This window comes from Mandrillus leucophaeus, unplaced genomic scaffold (assembly GCF_000951045.1).
Source record: "Mandrillus leucophaeus isolate KB7577 unplaced genomic scaffold, Mleu.le_1.0 Scaffold761, whole genome shotgun sequence".
In the NCBI taxonomy this organism is placed as follows: Eukaryota; Metazoa; Chordata; class Mammalia; order Primates; family Cercopithecidae; genus Mandrillus; species Mandrillus leucophaeus.
The window spans coordinates 823,815-835,975 of record NW_012108264.1 but is presented as its reverse complement, the minus strand read 5'-3'; the positions used below and the strand labels follow the sequence as shown (position 1 = coordinate 835,975).

At 37.3% G+C, this 12,161-nt stretch overlaps 1 pseudogene; it reads left to right on the top strand.

The window, feature by feature from the left end:
- The window catches only part of LOC105529381, a 170,662-nt pseudogene that overhangs the window by 86,846 nt on the left and 71,655 nt on the right, over window positions 1-12,161 (top strand).

Below are 12,161 nucleotides of genomic sequence, written 5' to 3'. Positions count from 1 at the left end.
TGTACATGAGCAACTTTCCATAATGACAATTATGAACACTGCAAGTCTCTAATGCTCATAGCCAATTGTGTATTTCATGTGTGTATGATGCATGTAGCTAAGTTATTTAAGTTCATTTTATTTCTAAAGCTAAAAAACTTTGTGTGGTTGGATAAAATACCAGGGACTAGGATACATTTCTTGTAGCACTTAGATAAAAATGTCTAACATGCCCCTGGAGTATTGAATTTTTTCATGACACATTTGTGGTCTCTAACACTAAGTGAAATGGCATAGCAAGTAATTTACCTAGGTTGTCAGCCTATGATATGTGAATTAGAAACAATATAAAATTATCTTTATTTTGTATGATATTAAGCAGTTTACAAAGTACTTTTATTTATGTTATTGTATTTGCATTTTACAATAGCCTTGTGAAATTGGGGGACTCTAATTATCATTTTCTTTCAATAGATTGATGTTTGACAGTTCAGAAGGAATAAACAATTTCCACAAACTCACAGTAGAGGCAAAGTTAACTTTTAAAAATTCATTTAGTATTAATTCATTCAAAATTTATTGAACGTCAACTATGTGCGAGGCTTTATACAAAGGACTGCAAACAAGGATTCTAAGTTCCCTGGCCTCCAATAGCTTGTTGTCTAGTATGATGCTATTTTTCTTCAAATTTAATTCATGTTTTACTCTCACAATTTTTGTCACATCTGGATATCACCTGCACTACTAAAGTAATATTTTTAATCAACTCACAAACTTTCAATACTTAAATGAACTTAGCCCTACCTTAAAGAATATTCCTTTTAAACAAAGGCCTATTTATTATTTATTACAATAATGAACTCTTCAGATATGTGTGTGCATATATATATTTTTACATATACACATACATATGCACACACATACACACCACCACCACCACCAGCACAACACAATCACCTCCTATAACACCAGAAGTATACATACAACACCCGGGAAAATGCCAGGGTTTTTATGACATTTTTTATGGGAAAAACCATAAAAAATGGTTTTTATGATCTTAATATAGCATTATTACCAAGGTCTCAACTAGCACATATGTATAGAGGACAATGAAATGCTGCTCTATTTTGGAGATCTTTCAACTCTATGACCAAAAGCCAGCACAATAATACATTTGGAAATATGCTCCCCCAAATTTACTTTTCAGAACTGTTTCTAAACAGTTTTATTCTAAGCAGTTGCACAATATCTACCATTCATCTGAATGGTAAACTCAAGCTACTACCTACCTATGGCTACTCTAAATGATAGAATCAACAAGTCTCTGGCATCTTCATAGTCCCCGAAGTAAAAACCTATGAAAATTCTTTTTGTTTTATTTACAAATAAGAGAGTGAGATTGCAAGGAGAAAAAATATTGTTGTTGCTTGCTATTTTATATTTTTTGTTTAGCCTTTATCACTCAAGTTTATCTATCTACATGTGATACAGATGTTCATATTGCATCATGTGCAATCAAAATACAGCTTATAGTCATTTCCCTTAGGTACTACTGCACAGAAATAAATTTTACTTTTGTATTTTATTCAAGGGTGCTCTTCTAACAGGGTATGTTGCATGAATATAGAATGTAAGCAAAAATTTTGGTAACACTGATCTCTGAATCCTCTGACTCCTCCTGTCTCCCTCTCCCTCTTCCTCTTCTTCCTACTTTCTCATCTTCAAGTGTATTTAACTTATATTGACACAGACCTGGATACATACTGCTTCTACTACTTGCAGGGTTAACTTGATCCAGTTTGAACTCTAGAGTCCATTTTAATAATGATGCAGAATCCACTAGGTTTATGGGCTACTTGAAAAAAATGTATTTAATTACCTAGTCCTAACAAATGTTATTTCTTCCTTTCTTTTACTTTGCATTAAATTTTTCTTTGAGTAAAATATCTAATTAAATTAATTTACACTGAGGTATAAATGACTGATTAGATTTAATAGGGAACCTATTTGAAATATATGTGTGTCAACCTATAATGAATTTATCTTTAAATTAAAATATTATTCCTGAAGGTATGTAATTTCGGACATAGGGAGAAAATGATGAGAAAGTAATAGTTTTGCAAGGAAAGATTTGTATGTTTCATAAATCACATATTATAGATCAGAATCTATTTACTTACATTTATTAGAGAATCAGAGCTGTCTTGGAATATTTATACTAGGGTTGCAGCAAACCCTGGGACTACTCAGAAAAGACTTGAGCATTGTTTGGGGTCGTGAATCAGCAGGAATGAATAAGCAGAGGCTGCACCAACTTTGTCTGGCCTGCCCCACAGAGTTTTCTTGGAATTGAACCTTGGGTGAGTAGAATAAGGAGTATCCAGCATCACCTTGCTCAATCAGAATGATGCTTTGCATTAGCCTCGCTCCATCTTACAGGATTTCTCAGTTGCTTATTTCTTTGTACTTAATCATTGGCTTATTTAAGATTATTAAAGCCTAACATGTAAAAAAAAAAAAAAATGGGATGCTCTGAGTAGCAATCTCTTTGTGGTACTCTCTCAGGAATTTATGGAAGGAAATTTAGATATGGGAATAGCTCTTCACAGCTACCTAGTTCCAGGAACATCTTGCCTATTGTATCTAAACTTAGAGTTACCACTGAATGATCCAACTCAAATATATTGCCTACATGTCTAGCTGAAGTGTTAATTACTAATTACCTTGATCAGAAGAACAGTTTCCCTGTAAATCCTTATGCAGCTTTGCTTATGACTTATGTATTTTCTTTATGACTTTACTTATGACTTATGCTTTGCTTTTGCGTATATATTTTCTTTAAAGTATTTTATTAATATCATGTCTTAATTTTTTGCCTGGTAGTGCGTAAGCACACTGAAGTCAGGGAGTGTCTTTCTCATTATTATGTTCCCAAAATGTAAATGTTAATAAATCCTTGAAATAAAGAATACCAAAACTAAATTAATTCCATGTGTTTACATAATGCAGTAGTTGATGGAGTTGCTTAAAAGTATACGTAGAATGTCCCAGGCCAGCAGGAGGTTAAGAGTGATCTAAGAACCCAAAGCAATGCTGAAACCACTTTTATGAAACTTGTGTCAGTGGGGTAAATCTAACATAACTGACTCAGTCTTATTTCTAACCTTGCAAGATAACCGTCTTTGCTCATTCTTAGTTAACTATTGGAGGAATTTCATTTGTAGTTTAAGCCTAAAACAAAGATGATAAAGGTCCTTTCCAAACACTGACCTTCTCCTTGCTCAGGAGCTGAAACCACCTTTGTAAAACAAAAGAAGGGCTACAAGATTAGAATTGGAGTAGGTAGGGGCCTGAATTCTGCTAAGCTGTAGGCATAGTGAAACTCTAACCAGCCATTGTTTCTTTTGTTGGCATAAACTCTAAGAAGTCATTGTTTTATAACTTACTTTTTTTAAAACTACTTACTACTCAGGAGTATCACAGCCAATAGTCACAAGATTAACTTCCTCAGTTGCCCCTATGGATAACATCACTACTGTAAATACTTTAAGACTAGTATTTGAATATTTTTCAGACCTTGCATTCTATACAGACCAACTAACATCTTGTAGTTGTAACCCCCACCCAGTAACTGACTCAGCACAATAAGAAAGTGTCAACCCCCTAGGATTTCATCCCAGACCCACCTTATCAGCAATCCTTATTCCCTAGTCCTCTGACTGCCAAGCTATCCTTGAAAAACACTAGTCCCCAAATTCTTGGGAGGCAGATTTAAGATTATCTCCTATCCTTCCACTTGGCTGGCCTTGTGATCTTTAAACTCTTTCTTTGCTGCAAGCATTCCTGTTGTTCTTGGTGTATTAGCTTTTTCTGGGCAGCAGGCAAGAAGAACCCAATTGAGTGATTACAAAACCTTCAAGTCCAGGAAAGGAAGGAGATAAAGATCTAACTTGTTCTAGAAAAGCTCACTGCAATCCAATTTGAGCAAAACATAGTGCTGAATTCCATAGGCTAAATATTTGTGAATTTGGATCAATAGAGATTATAAGACAGAAAGATGTATCACTCCCTTAGATTCCTAAAGAACAAGACAACAAAGTGAGCCTTCCTCTTGGGGAAGGCTCTGAAATAAATATGTTTACCATTTGAAGGATGTCTTCTCCAATCCAACTGAAATATTGAAATGTGCCAAAATGTTTTCAAAACTCTTTCACATTAGATAGTGTCAATGAGTAGTCACGTTTTAGAAAACTGTTTCCTTTTTTTAATAGTATAAATAAATGTTTTCTCTTCCTTTTTACCAAGAAATTCTAAATAAACACTTTTTTTGTATGGTGACTCGCTATTCCAACATGAACTATTCAACTATAAAACCTGGGAAACTGCCTAATACATATGTTGGAGGAAGGAATATTGTCACTATCCTGAATTCAAATAGTTTCTAACATCACTGAAGGGCTGGAAATGTTTACTGCCCCTTTCTGTTAGGTTCTTTTTCTGTCTCTCTGGGGAACATCTCTACTCATAACTTATAGAATGTTTGAGAATCTTCAAGGAGGAAAGAAACTAAGTAAATTCGCAATATTATTTCAGAGAAGAAGGGCTGGTTAAGCCAGCATTGAAGCATTCCATATTTATTTCATAACAAATTTGCAAGTCAAACAGAGTTGGCTTTATTTATTATTTATTTATTTATTTTACCTCAGCCTATTCTGATGCTCAAAAAACCCACTTGGGATTTAGAACTCCATCTGGTTCTTCTAGTTTCCTTCATTGTCATTTGTAATGAAGAGTTTTCAATAATTTTTCAGGAGGACAGCTTTGTTCATTGATCTGTGAAATAGAATGAAACCCAGATCAGTTTATGCATATCTACCAGAGTCTTCAGAGGCTAAAACAAACATATTAAAACCTGCTTATGTCAGAAAAAAAGAACAGTGATAGACAGAGAGAAACTACTTTAACACTACTTTCTTTGACAATGGAAGGGATAAATTTTTCTTGGTATCAGTATCAGTTTACACTCATACAAAAGTTCACATTCATATTTACAATTCTAAAATATGTCCATATCATGTATAAACCGTCAGAAGCACTGATTACACTATTTTGTTCTTACTTTGATTTACCTTTCAGAATGAAAGATGGGTTTTATCATAACAAATGAAAAGAAGAGATCCCATCTTTAAACATGATTAAAAATAAGAACTGAATTCAATATCCTCACAGGGGCTGGTCGATCACTTGTAACTTTCTTTCTGAGCAATGTTTTGCAGGTTGACTACATCCTAGGGCTTGCAGCAGAGATCTAAGTAGACAAGCCTTTGAATTGAGAATGAGCACCCTCTGTGGCATTCAGAGGTGAGGCTGCTCACACGGGTTCAGTGACCCTGGAAACTAATTCCTCAGCAGCCAACCTTTCAAAAGGAAGCCTGTAATTAAATAGGTAAAATGGCAATTGGTGGCTTGATTAAAGTGGGAGGATGGTGAGAATATTTCTACCTTTGGAAACACGGAAAATTTATCTAATGCTAATTCTTTCCCCTAAATACCATACTGTATATTTCTTATTCAAACCACTGATATTTATGTTTATTACTTGATTTTTTTTCTAAAAGTTTAACAACAAAAGTGCTGCCAGCAGATCTATTGCTGATATGAATTCTCTGCAGGCAGAAACCCATCTAATCATCACTCCAGCAACTCCAAGGGCCTTTATTAACTTGGCAAAGTGATTTTATGCATTGCAGAGGGCAGGTAGACTAACAAACCAACACAAGTAATCCATGCAAATTCTCAGTTTCACTCATATGAAGAGCCATCCTGTTAGCACTCTTATTTCTTCAGAGACAATGGGTTTAAGCCTCTTTCCATAAGAACAGCCCAGACTTCCAGAGTAGATGCCATGCTATATGAACTTTATTATAAAATAATAACAGACTCTTCTCCGATTAGTTCAGCTCGATAAGCCATGAGTAGCAAAGTCTCTCTCGCGACATCTTGTACAAGGCAGTGCGAGAAGTTGTGCACCAGAACCAGCAGAAACGCCTCAAGTTCCTGGATATGGTGGAGTTGCAGATCAGCTTGAAGAATTATGACCCCAGAAGGACAAGCGCTTCTCGGGCACAGTCACACTTAAGTCCACTCCCCGTCCCAAGTTCTCCGTGTGTGTCCTGGGGGAGCAACAGCACTGTGACGAGGCCAAGGCCGTGGATATTCCCCACATGGATATCGAGGCACTGAAAAAACTAAACAAGAATAAGAAACTGGTCAAGAAGCTGGTCAAGAAGTATGATGCAATTTGGGCCTCAGAGTCTCTGATCAAGCAGATCCCACGAATCCTCGGCCCAAGCCTAAAGAAGGCAGGAAAGTTCCCTTCCCTACTCACACACAAGGAAAACATGGTGGCCAAAGTGGACGAGGTGAAGTTTACAATAGAGTTCCAAATGAAAGAGTTATGTCTGACTGTGGCTGTTGGTCACGTGAAGATGACAGACGATGAACTTGTGTATAACATTCACCTGGCTGTCAACTTCCTGGTGTCATTGCTCAAGAAAAACTGGCAGAATGTCCAGGCCTTATTATCAAGAGGACCGTGGACAAGCCCCAGTGCCTATGTTAAGGCACGTTTGAGTAAATTCTACTGTTATCAGTCAAAAAATAAAATAAAAAATACAATCAGGCCGGGCGCAGTGGTTCACGCCTCTAATCCTAGCACTTTGGCAGACCGAGGCAGGTGGATCACAAGGTCAGGAGATCCAGACCATCCTGGCCAACATGGTGAAACCTCGACTCTACTAAAAATACAAAAATTAGCCGGGCATGGTGACAGGGGCCTGTAGGTAGTCCCAGCTACTAGGGAGGCTGAGGCAGCAGAATCACTTGAACCTGTTGAGGCAGAGGTTGCCGTGAGCTGAGATTGCACCACTGCACTCCAGCCTGGCGATAGAGTGAGACTCTGTCTCAAAAAAAAAGAATAAATAATAATAATAATATAGTAATTATTATTATAATATTGGTCTTTGGTATTTGTGGTAGAATAAAACCACATGCGTCCCCTTTTCTAATTGAAAATGACTCATCCTCAAGCAATAATCATAGTAGACACAGAAGCAAAAACATTATATTCAAGGAAATGATGTAACTTCAAAGCACAATAGATGAAAATTAAAAGTTGTTAGTCAAGGATAATAAAGGAGTTGTCAGGAGAGCTCATTCCGAAACATGTAAATCTGAAGATAAACAAGCAGGTTTTGTTCACAGAATCCCCCAATAGCTGAGAAACTGGGCACTGGGAAGACTGAAGTGGAAAAACAAGGTGGGACATCAAAAGGGTGAGTCTAGATTAACAGACAACAAGAGAACAGTTAAAAGCCCAGCTTCCAACACCACTTGGAGCAGAAAAGCAACACCCTGCACTATCTTCATAGGAGAAAAGGGGTCATTTTTCTGGGAAAAAAAAAAAAAATAAACCAGAGAGACTTGAAGTTATAGACAGAAGATCATTAAGGTGAAGTGCTGTTCTGAAGGCAGAATGATTAAGTTAAAGTCTGCCTATTTGATGATTATTAGGCCTCTAGCTTTCTTTCCTCAGTCAACCACAGAAGAGACACAATCTGATGTAAACTCACCACACTCTCAGGCAGGAGACTGGAAAATTTATCCCAAGACAAACTAAATCACTAAGTCTTATCAGACCCAAGAATTCTGCATCTAAGCCAACCATTGGGAAAGCTTATCAACAGATCATTTGATACTACAGAACTACAGTAAGGCTGAGTAATTGAGACAAAGGTATCTTAGATAGTTGAGGGTACCGTAATGAAGAAAATAGGAAAGTTAGTTGTAGGTATATCTGAAGCAGTTAGATACCCCCAACCCCTTTCACCACTATAGTAGGCAGAATCGCAAATGACCCCCAGGATTCCCATCCCTGGCACACATACTCTGTATAGTCCCTTCCCTTGATATATAATGGTATATCACTCCCTTAATTAAGTAACAGCATTGAGTCCTTCTTGCATTGCCATAAAGAAATACCTGAGACTGGGTAATTTATAAAGAAAAGAGGTTTTATTAGCTCATCATTCTGTAGCCTGTACAAGCATGGTGCTGGCATCTGCTCAGCTCCTGAAGAAGTGCTCATGATAGAAGGTGAATCAGGAGCAGGCATGTCACATGGTGAGAGCAGCAGCAAGAGAGAGTGGGGAAGGTTCCACACACTTTAAACAAGATCTCGTGAGAACTCACTCATTGTGATCCCATGGATCACAATGGGGTCGTGGATCTGCCCCCATGACCCATACACTTCACACCAGGTCACATTTCCAACATTGGGGATTAAATTTCAACATGAGATTTGGGCAGAAACAAATACCCAAACTATATCAGTCACTTTGTGTGGTAAATATGATGGGAGGGTCCCTCCTGGGACTACATTATCTTTTTTACAACTCCCTCTTGATGGGCTAGAGAGAAATTCCCCTGCTGGCTTTGAAGAAGTAGCTACTATGTCGTGACAGGGTTAGGATCAGCCAACAACCAGCAAGGAAATGGAACCCCATACTAAAACCACAAGGCATTTAATTCCACCAACAACCTGAATGAGCCTGGAAGAAGATCCCAAGCTCCCAAGAAGACAGCCAAAGGACACTTTGATTTTGACCTTGTGAGAAGCTGAGCGGAAGACTGTTATGCCAATTATGCCAAGGCCAGACTCCTGACCTACAGAACTGTGAGATAATGAATAGGTGGACGTTAAATTGCTATCATTGTGAAGCGCATTCACTGGGCACAGGTTACCGACTAGTCTGAGTCGGGTGAGATATAACACCCACACACAAGGTTACATGAAGCAGGTTTATTAGTTATACATAGGCAGCAAGGGATAATAGAAGCCTAAGACTCATGTTGAGCCAGGCTCCTAAATGAATGTCATGCCCCTAAAGCTCTGGAAAGCTGCCTAGGGTGGATGGACTCTCATCTCTATGTGCCTCTCTTGCAGCCAGCCCACCCTGGGCTTTATACCTCACGGTCACAAGACTGGCTGGGCCGACCCACTTAAGGATGTCCTGTTTCTATGGGGGAACTGGAACAGAGTCTAGGCTGATCCTACCAGTTCCTTCTTACATCAAGGTGTTCCATTCCCAGTACATTCCACAGTTACATTGAGAACTACAAGTGAGAAAGAGGGAGAAGAGCTGGATTTCTCCAAGGCTACCCAGAGAACTGTTTTCCAATGATTGTTTTAATTTGTTACTCAACCATAAAAAACTATACACCAACCAAAGGAAGACGTTTAAGAGAGGCTGAGATACTTACAGGGACCTGTATTTGGAGGCACCAAGATCAGCACAGGGTGGGTGCTGTCTGTAGCAGATTGGGTGTATTATCAGGAACCTGGCAATAAAAAAATGGCACACTCAAACTAGATAATTAAGAAGAGTTTAATAAAATGGCCTATTAAAATGCATGAACATTGGCTGGGTGTGGTGACTCATGCCTGTAATCCCAGCACTTTGGGAGTCCAAGGCAGGCGGATCATGAGGTCAGGAGATCGAGACCATCCTGGCTAACACAGTGAAACCCCGTCACTACTAAAAAAAAAAAAAATACAAAAAATTAGCCGGGCATAGTGGTGGGCACCTGTAGTCCCAGCTACTCGGGAGGCTGAGGCAGGAGAATGCCGTGAACCTGGGAGGCGGAGCTTGCAGTGAGCCGAGATCGCACCACTGCACTCCAGCCTGGGCAACAGAGCCAGATTCCGTCTCAAAAAAAAAAAAAAAAAAAAGGAACATTAAAGAAATGAACAAAGGATAGGGCAGTATTCCAGGAACAGCAACGGCAGGAGCCATTACCACTTCTAGGTCTGAAGGGGCAAGGATATGGAGTAGATACTAGAACTCAGAGAGCAGCTGTATAGAAAAAGCTATTATTTGGCAGGAGCTGTGTACTTCAGCAGAGGGTTGCAGCTAACTTAAGATAAAACCATCATTGAAAAACTCTGAGCAACATAAATGCAGATGTCTTCTCCTTTCCTCTAATCTCCTGATAGTGTCTACACAGAGTGAGCCAAACAAGAAAATAGAGATGAGAGACGTTCATTGGTGTATCTCATTGGAAGCATGAATGAAATTGCATTCAATTAATATATTTATTTTAGGAAAGATATGTATTTTCCTCCTTTCTTAGCCACACGACCCTCAAATTTGATCTGGGCACATAGCTACTTGGAATAAAGTCTGTATTAATAGCCTTTTTTGCAGGTGACTGAGCTTCTCAGGGCAATTGTTGGGAAGCAAAAACATGGAATGGAATACGAAGAGACAGAGAGAACTTATTTACACAGACAACGAAGTGTGCCCATTAGTGTCTTTCTCCCTTTTCCAGGTGACAAATGTCTTTTACATAGGGTCTCAACAGCAGAGTAATATAGATTTGAGCTAAGCCTACTATTGTATTTTAAATAAATTACTAGGAATAAAGGGAAGAAATAAATAATTAATGAACATAAACCATAGCTATAAAGGTCCTCATTTCTAGAGCCAGTCACAAGCTCTAAGTTAATAGTCATAGCTACTTTTTCTCATCACCCATTTTATCCTATCTAGGCCAGATGCTTGCAGAGAGTAAGGAGAACATTACCAGAAATTAAGCACAGAGTTCACTCATCTGCAAAGAAGGCTGTTAATACAGACTTTATTCCAAGTAGCCATGTGCCCAGCTCGAATTTGAGGGTTGTGTGGCTAAGGAAGAGGGAAAATAAGTATCTTTCTTAAAACAAATATATTAACTGAATGCAATTTCATTTGTGCTCCCAATAAGATGTTGGTATATTATTTGTTTTTTATTTTGTTAGTATATTATGTTTGTTTTGAATTGAATAAAAATAATCTTTTTAAACGGAAGAATGTCTAAGATTAAGTAAATTGTCAAAAAAAGGAAAAAAAATAAAGGCAAGTCATCTTATCAGATATCAGAACATACTATAAATCCATTAAAATAGAATTATAGTATTCATAGTGGTATAGAGAAGTATACTAGTAGAACAGAACAAAATTCAAAAGTAGATCTTAGTGTATTTTAAAATGTAATATACAGTAACGGTGATAGTTTAAATTTAGAGGCTTAATGGTATATTATTTAATAAATGGTACTTGTACATTGCATATAAAATGTATTTGGATTTTTATTTTACGTCACATATAAAAATAAGTTCCAGAAAGGATTATGATATTATAAACAAACTAAACTATGTTGAGCAATTGGAAAGCTATATTACTAATCTAATTGCATAAGAGACCTCCTTAATGAAGACTAGAAACCTAGTAGCTCAGTAAGAAAGGAAAGATAGGGTGGACAACATAAAGTAGGAAAAAAATGCAAGATATATCAAAAACTAGGTGAGTAGAAGATTAATAGACTGATAAAATGTTTAAGTAGCACAGATGACATAGGTTTAAGCTCTATAATAAAAAGCACTTATATATTGATAATGAGAAGACAACCAATTCAAAGAATGATAGGTAAGCAGTATGAACAATTTACCCAAAAGTAAATCTAAGTGGCCAATAAACATATGGATAGTGGTTTCATATAGCTAATGAGCAAGGAATTATGAGTCAAAGTAACAGTGAATAATTATATTATAATCTATACCTAAGCTTAGCAACAGACTGGAGATGGAACATGTTACTAGCATGGAGAAGTAATGTGGTAGTTAAGAGTGGGGATATCAGCAGAGGAGAGAAGATGAGGGGTGTACAATTTGATTGCACTTATATATTCAATGGAAATGTACGTGTGTGTGTATTGTATAGAGATTACGTAATATTTTTAAGCTAGCACATCCATTCTACTCAAGAAATCTCTTCTAGTGATTACATTTGCAAAGGTACACAAAGATGCTCATTGTAGCATTGTTTATGATTCCAAAAATGATATAAACCTTAAACCATGAAGGTAATGGTTTAATAAATTATAGCATATTTCCATTGTAAGACACCATAGAGTAAAGAATAAGGTAAAGATACACTTACTGAGGGGGACTATTGTGCAAGTTACTAAATAATATGAATGATATTAGGTTGGTGCAAAAATAATTGTGGTTTTTGCATTAAAAGTAACAGCAAAAAAATGCAATTACTTTTGCACCAACCTCATATTATGCCATTTCACGTTAA